The sequence below is a fragment of the Myodes glareolus genome, chromosome 27 (genome assembly GCF_982192425.1).
Source record: "Myodes glareolus chromosome 27, mMyoGla1.1, whole genome shotgun sequence".
NCBI lineage: Eukaryota > Metazoa > Chordata > Mammalia > Rodentia > Cricetidae > Myodes > Myodes glareolus.
In genome coordinates this window covers 14120834-14128941 of record NC_142052.1, presented here as the reverse complement: position 1 = coordinate 14128941, position 8108 = coordinate 14120834, and the positions used below count along the sequence as shown (strand labels likewise).

At 42.0% G+C, this 8108-nt stretch overlaps 1 pseudogene; it reads right to left on the bottom strand.

Annotated features, from left to right (window-relative positions):
• Positions 1-799: 799 nt before the first annotated feature.
• Positions 800-1842, bottom strand: LOC125400008 (peroxisomal membrane protein PMP34 pseudogene; annotated as a pseudogene).
• Positions 1843-8108: the final 6266 nt, after the last annotated feature.

Here is an 8108-nt window from a genome sequence, read left to right as displayed (position 1 = left end):
TCCATTTTGAGGTTGGTTGTTTTTGGATTTATGTCTTCCCGGGGAATGACCTGCCATCTGACAGACACGCTCTTGTAATTTCTATAATATATGTCTTAACAATTCGCAATATTCACCATGATATTTGGTGTATTCACCAAATACTTGGTGAATTCTTTACATTATATGATATTTGGTGCATTCTTTATATCAGTGGGTTTGTGTGCGTGTGTGTGTGTGTGTGCGTGTGTGTGTGTGTATGTGTGTGTGTGCGTGCGCGTGTGCGTGCGTGTGTGTGCGTGTGTGTGCGTGTGTGCATGCGTGTGTGTGTGTGCATGTGCGCGTGTGTGTGTGTGCGTGCGTGTGTGCGTGTGTGTGCGTGCGTGTGTGTGTGTGTGTGTGTGTGTGCGCATGCGCTGACGGGTTATCGAAGCTTGTCTGATTGGAGTTTGCGTGAGTGGACATACATCATCAGGACTTTTTTGTAATAAAAGACAATTGAAAATAAATGTGTTTTAAAAACTATGCCAAACACTAAGGAATAACTGACATTTACAAATTTTAAGAAAATCACTTAGGATTAATCATTTTCATTTTCCCCACAAAATAAATAGCTCACTTAACTCTCATTAAGCAGAGGAAAGGAGTCAAACAGAAATAAAGTCATGCCCATAGTATAGCCATCATGTTATTTCAGTGAGGAAAATCTTTACCAAGGTTAGGACACAGAAAAGTATCTGAGGAGAACGAGGGGCAAAGTGGAGAGAAACTTCAGGTGGAAAGTTCATACTCCTTGCGAAAATTAATAAACATCCACAAACTTACATTTTCAGGTTTTCAATATTTCCATATTAGTCTAACCTCCAGCCCCAAAGCCAAACAAACACCATAAAAATTAAGTTGGCAATAGGCCTAGCCAACTCTACTCCCTGTTTAGCCTTTGGAGCCTTTCGAGCCAATGACACTGCTCTGCGGAGGACCTCAGTGCTCATGCGCATCAGGTCCGTTACAGTGAAGGTAGCAGCCGCCAGTTTCTTATACACCAGGAACGGCTGCGAGCGCTGCCTGGAGCAGCTTGGCTTCAAGGCCTTTATAGAGTCCCATTATTCCAAAGCGCTCCACTCGCTGGTGAAGAAGATAGAGAACGTTCCCAAGACTCCCCAGGGTTCTGTTTTCTGGATGTAGTCTATGACGCCCAAACCTCAGAACCCACTGTACCGTCTGCATGGGATCAATGACTGTGGAGGCAACCGCTTTGTCTACTGCACCAATGATGAACACATCCGGAGAGGAGAGCTTCTTCCGCTTCTTTATCAGCTGCTGTTTTAAGCCAGTAGAACACGAACTGGATGATAGATAAGGAGAGGAAAGTGCCATTGCACAGAGCCAAGATTCCTTCATCTCGAATAATTTGGTGGAATGCCTCGATAACGCCTTCGCAGTTAGCTGGTATAACATCTTCATTTCTAAATTTTGCCCCTTGCAGCTTCAGTCTGGTGTTTGCCACCCAGAGTGGAGTCGTCAGCAGCACGTTCGCCACTCCTGCAACAAATCCAGCTACCAGACCTTTTACTGCAGAAGAACGTTGACCTTTGACCCGTACTGCTTTGAGGCTATTAAAAGTGTAGAGACAGAGCAGCAGAGACTGGAAATCACTGGAAACCACCCTCGGTATGGTGCCAGGAGGCCTTCTTCTTTAATAATTTCCAGGAGCATTGCATGCGTCGTTTTTGTCTTTGTTTTCTCATCGGCCTGAAGTCTAAGTCTAGCAGTATCCAAGGGAAAGAACACGGACATAGCAGCCACACTCCCACGGCTCCGCACAGCGTATGCCAGGCTTTCCTAGGACAACACAGAGGCCATAATGCCACACTTTCCCCCTCAGACACCGCAACGTGAGTGCCTCTATATCAGTGTTTTAAGTTTAGCTAAAGAGAGACTTTCCGGATCTTGTTTTCTGTGTTACCATTCCCGGGTTTCCAACAGAAGAGGAAAATCCCAACGCTATGCCACTGGATTCAAACTGGATCATCACTTAAAAGCCCCCTGAAAGGCAAAATATATAAGGAAATACAAATATTCAATTAAAATATTTAAATTTTGGAATCTTGACTCATATTATGCAAACTTAATATTGAGTTAAAATGAGTACAAAGCATATTGAATTTAACATTTGTACTAATGTCAAGGGGATGGGAATGTTTTCACACAGAATGTACAGTAGTTGTAAAATAACAAAGTTAAAATCTGTAATAAATGTTAGTTGATGTTGTATAGGGGTTCCCAGACTTGACTGCATATCACAACAAACACAAAATATTTTTGTAATATCAATATAGGCTGTTCCTTTTTCAAATCTTTGATTTTATAGATGGCCTTAGGTTAGGTTCTTTATTTTTAAAAAAATTGATAATTCTATTGTCTCCTCAGGATGTTGAAGATGTTGTATTCTATAAACAGATGTGAAAAGTGATTTCCTGTTATTATTATCATTATTGTTAATTTTCCAGAGCTAAGGACTGAACCCAGGGGGCCTTGTGCTTCCTAGGCGAGTGTTCCACTAGTGAACTAAATCCCTAGCCCTAACTTCTAATTATTTTCTAGAGTGTTCTTTCTTCTCTGTGTCTTTCCAGAGAGTGTTGCGTGGACATTTCCTGGGGCACAATGACTGTTTGGATTTGATGAAGAATCCACATATGGGAGTGTGTTGGAACATCTGGGCTGTGGACTACAAGCCAGGTGGCGTTTCATGATCACTCCTGATCACAGCCATCCCTTCTGCCATGAAAGACAGAAACCCGGTGCATAGGTGGGAACAGACAGATGTAAGCTGTTTTGGAAAATATTTAACCACTTGAAATTTAGTTTTTTAAACAAAGCAATAAAATGTAGGGTTTTTTTGTTTTTGTTTTTGTTTTTTTTTTAAAAAAACACGTGAGTGATTCTCCTTGGCAGCAGTACTTTCTAATTAGGTGTGATTTTCATTCGAAAAGCTTTTTGGAGTGTGCAATTTTCCATTAGGCTATAACAGGTAAAGTGTTCTAACGTGAATGTTTCTTTTTTGTCTCCATATGCGTTCATGTAAAATGCACCTAAAAGATAATTAGGCCACTTTTTACTTTGGATAGATGAAACTTGTTTCTGATGATAAGTGTTTGTATTTGATGATGGAAAAATAAGATGCATTGTAAGTGGGAAGCAATGTTTCTATATGAAGTTAAAGATTTTCACTGTGTGCGCTATAAAGTGGTTTATTTATTGAAATGTTGCTGATACAACGAGCTTATTGTAAGTTTACTATAATGCTTTAAAAAAGAAATTAGCTTCTTATAGACTTCTTATAGGTCATTTTAGGAAATCTAATTACTTCTTATATATTAACTGCTTCCCTTTATATGTTTGAGCAGTAAGAAGATGTATCTTAAAATATCTGTATAACAGTAGAATAATAAGATAAATATAATCTTGGATCAAATCTTCATTGGGACAGAGAGTTAATTCAATAATTTCCAACTTTTTTTTTCAGGCACAATTTAACATCTCGAAGGACAAACTGTCACTCAGTAATTTTCCCCATAAAGTAAATTAAATTACAACTCTGTTCTTTTCTGGTTAAAATAATAATTGAAATTATAAAATGCTGACTATATAGGTGATTTCCTGTAGCAATGACCAAGCCACTTATTTATTTATTTTTACAGTAATAACCCCTCACATGTTGCAGTTGCCTTTCTTTGAGAGAAGTTAAAAACCATGTTGCCACTGTTGAAGTGTGAGATATTAATATGCCAAGGGTCCGGGTGGATTCTGGCAATAACACATTCCAAGACCTGGAGGAAAGGCTGTGCATGTGTGGTCTGCTCTCCTTGCTCGCAAATTTGAATATTTATGCCACCTACACTTAGTCAAGTCTCGCAGCCTGCGAGGTGGGCGTTTGCTTTGTCTCCATGGCAGGCTCCACTCCCTGGCCTTCCTCCTACCCCCCCCATCTGATTTGCTCCTTCTCCAGTGTATCTTTTTTTTGTGTTTATGTTTGTGTTATATATAAATTTTATAGTTCACTCCTTCATTCATTATCACTTATTGGTAAAAAGGCACATTAATTTCATTATTATTGGTGTGTGTGTGTGTGTGTGTGCGTGCACATGTGTATGGGTGTGTGCATGCATGCATATGTGTGCGTGTGTGTGTGTGTGTGTGTGTGTGTGTGTAGGTCAGAGTACAACTTTTGGGAGCTGCTTTGTTGTTTCTGTCACAGGTTTCAGGACTTGAACTTGTGTCCTTAGGCTTGAATGGAAAGTGTCTCCACCTACTGAGCCAGCTCCACGGTCCTCTTCAGCATTCTTCCTCTTGTCAAAGGTGTTCCTTAGGACCCCCCCTCCCCCAACAAGCCAGGTTGTTGCCAAGACTAGAGGTTACTCTCCACAAACTGACAGCAAGACTCCATTTCTGAAAATAGTACCTACCAAACTCATTGAACCTGGAGAAACTGAGCTATGCCTATATAGAGCCTTCACCCGTATGTATTAGAGTCTTCTGTACAGGAAGGTACTCTGCACACAACTAAAGGAGAATCATAAAGTGTAGGAAGTTAAGGCCTGCCAGGCCCAAAGGAGTCAATCTGAAGACTGCCTGGAGCTGTCGAAGGTCCGTCTGTGCCTAGCCAATAAGGAGCTACCATGCAGGGTTTCCTGAGTGCCTAGCAGCAGGCACTATCAGAGGTCCTGATGGAGCCTGGCCAATGAGAGACAAGCATAAAATGTCAACTGTCAAGGGGTCTGAACACCTGGGTGCTGGGAGGCTATATACATTTTTCCTGGCTGTTAAATACACGAGTCAGATGTAAACTTTCTGCTCGACTCCCGACATTTGTGTCTGTTAACGTTGCACCTTTTCACCACCTCCCCTGAGGAATATGTTAGGGCCCAGCAATAACAAACGCTGTTCTTTTTTTTTTTTTTTGGTTTTTCAAGACAGGGTTTCTTTGTAGCTTTAGAGCCTGGCCTGGAACTAGCTCTTGTAGACCAGGCTGTCTACAAGACAGAGTAGACCTCGAACTCACAGAGATCCGCCTGCCTCTGCCTCCCGAGTGCTGGGATTAAAGGCATGTGACATCACTGCCTGGCCTTTTTTTTTTATTTATAAAAATTTCCACTTCCTCCCCTCCTCCCAATACCCTCCCGCTCCCCCCACTCCCTCTCCTCCTCTCTCTCCAGTCCCAAGAGCAGTCAGGGTTTCCTGTGGGAATTCCAAGTTCCTCTCCCCTCCCTCCAGGTCCAGGAAGGTGAGCATCCAAACAGACCAGCATCCCAAAAGGCCAGTACATGCAGACAAAACAAGACCCAGTGCCATTGTCAATGGCTTCTCAGTCAGCCCCCATGTCAGCCACATTCAGAGAATCCGGTTTGATCACGTGCTCGTTCAGTCCCAGTCCAGCTGGCCTTGGTGAGCTCTCATTCGATCAGTCCCCTTGTATCAGTGGGTGAACGCACCCCTCGCGGTCCTGACTTCCTTTTTCATGTTCTCCCTCCTTCTGCTCCTCATTTGGACCTTGGGGGCTCAGTCCAGTGCTCCAATGTGGGTCTCCATCTCTATCTCCATTCATCGTCAGATGCAGGTTCCCTCTGGTTCTGCCTTCCTTGGACACGTTCTCCCTCCCTCTGCTTCTCATTTGGACCTAGGGAGTTAAGTCCAGTGTTCCAATGTGGGTCTCTGTCTCTATCTCCATCCATCGCCAGATGAAGGTTCTATGGTGACATGCAAAATATTCATCAGTATGGTTATGGGCCAAGGCCAGTTCAGGCACCCTGTTCTCTGCTGCCCAGGGAACAATCTGGGGGACCTCTCCTTGGGCCTGAGAACCCCTCCAGAATCAAGTCTCTTGCAAACCCTAAAATGGCTCCCTTAGTTGAGATATATACTTCCCTGCTCCCATAATCATCCTTCCTTCCTCTCCCATCCCATTCTCCCAAGCCATCCCCAATCCTCCCCCTGTCCCCTCTCCCTAACCATCTCCTCTTGCTTCCACTCCCCCTACCCCCCCCCCCCCGTGCACCCAAGTTTGCCTGGCAGTCTTATCTACTTCCAATATCCAGGAGGATAACTATATGATTTTCTTCAGGTTCACCTTCTCATTTAGCTTCTCTAGGATCACTAATTATAGGCTCACAGACCTTTAACTATGGCTAGAATCCACTTATGAGTGAGTACATACCATGTTCCTCTTTTTGGGTCTGAGTTACCTCACTCAGTAAAGCGTTTTCTATTTCCATCCATTTGCATGCAAAATTCAAGATGTCATTGTTTTTTACCGCTGAGTAAAACTCTAATGTGTATATGTTCCACACCTTCTTTAACCATTCTTCTATTGAGGGGCACCTAGGTTGTTTCCAGGTTCTGGCTATTACAAATAGTGCAGCTATGAACATAGTTGAACAAATACTTTTGTTGTATGATAGGGCATCTCTTGGGTATATTCCCAAGAGTGGAATTGCTGGGTCTTGAGGGAGGTTGACTCCCAGTTTCCTGAGAAACCGCCACACTGATTTCCACAGTGGCTGCACAAGTTTGCATTCCCACCAACAATGGATGAGTGTTCCCCTCACTCCACATCCTCTCCAGCATAGGCTATCATTGGTGTTTTTGAGTTTAGCTATTCTGACAGGTGTAAGATGGTATCTCAAAGTTGTTTTGATTTGCATTTCCCTGATCGCTAAGGAGGTTGAGCATGACCTTAAGTGTCTTTTGGCCATTCGAAGTTCATCAGTTGTGAATTCTCTGTTCAGTTCATTACCCCATTTTTTAATTGGGTTAATTAGAGTTTTAGTGTCTAGTTTCTTGAGTTCTTTGTATATTTTGGAGATCAGACCTTTGTCTGATGAGGGGTTGGTGAAGATCTTCTCCCAATCAGTAGGTAGCCTTTTTGTCTTACTGACAGTGCCCTTTGCTTTACAGAAGCTTCTCAGTTTTAAGAGGTCCTATTTATTCATTGATTCTCTTATTGTCTGTGCTACTGGGGTTCTACTTAGGAAGTGATCTCCTGTGCCTATATCTTGAAGACTACATCCCACTTTCTCTTCAATCAGGTTCAAAGTGGACAGATTAATGTTGATGTTTTTAATACATTTGGACTTGAGTTTTGTGCATGGTAATAGATATGGATCTACTTTCATTCTTCTACAGGTTGACATCCAGTTATGCCAGCACCATTTGTTAAAGATGCTTTCCTTCTTCCATTGTATACATTTAGCTCCCTTGTTGAAAATTAGGTGTTCATAGGTTTGTGGGTTAATATCCGGGTCTTCTATTCGATTCCATAGGTCGACTTCTCTGTTCTTATGCCAATACCAAGCTGTTTTCAATACTGTAGCTCTGTAATAGAGTTTGAAGTGAGGGATGGTAATGCCTCCAGAAGTTCCTTTATTGTATAAGTTTGTTTTGGCTATCCTGGTTTTTTTTGTTTTTCCATATAAACTTGATTATTATTCTCTCAAGGTCTGTGAAGAAGTTTGATGGGATTTTGATGGGGATTTGCATTGAATCTATAGATTGCTTTTGGCAGAATTGCCATTTTTACTATGTTGATTCTCCCAATCCAAGAGCAGGGGAGGTCTTTCCATTTTCTGATATCCTCCTCAATTTCTTTCTTCAAAGACTTAAAATTCTTGTCAAATAGGTCTTTCACTTCCTTGGTTAGAGTTACCCTAAGATATTTTATGCTATTTGTGGCTATCGCGAAAGGTGATGTTTCTCTGATTTCCCTCTCTGCTTCTTTATCCTTTGTGTATAGGAGGGCAACCGATTTTTTGGAGTTGATCTTGTATCCTGCCACATTACTAAAGGTGTTTATCAGCTGTAGGAGTTCTTTGGTAGAATTTTTGGGGTCGCTTATGTACACTATCTTATCATCTGCAAATAACGAAAGTTTAATTTCATCCTTTCCAATTCAAATCCCCTTGATCTCCTTATGTTGTCTTATTGCTATTGCTAGAACTTCAAGCACTGTATTGAAGAGGTATGGAGAGAGTGGACAGCCTTGTCGTGTTCCTGATTTTAGTGGAATGACTTTGAGTTTCTCTCCATTCAATTTGATGTTAGCTGTCGGCTTGCTGTATATTGCTTTTTATTAT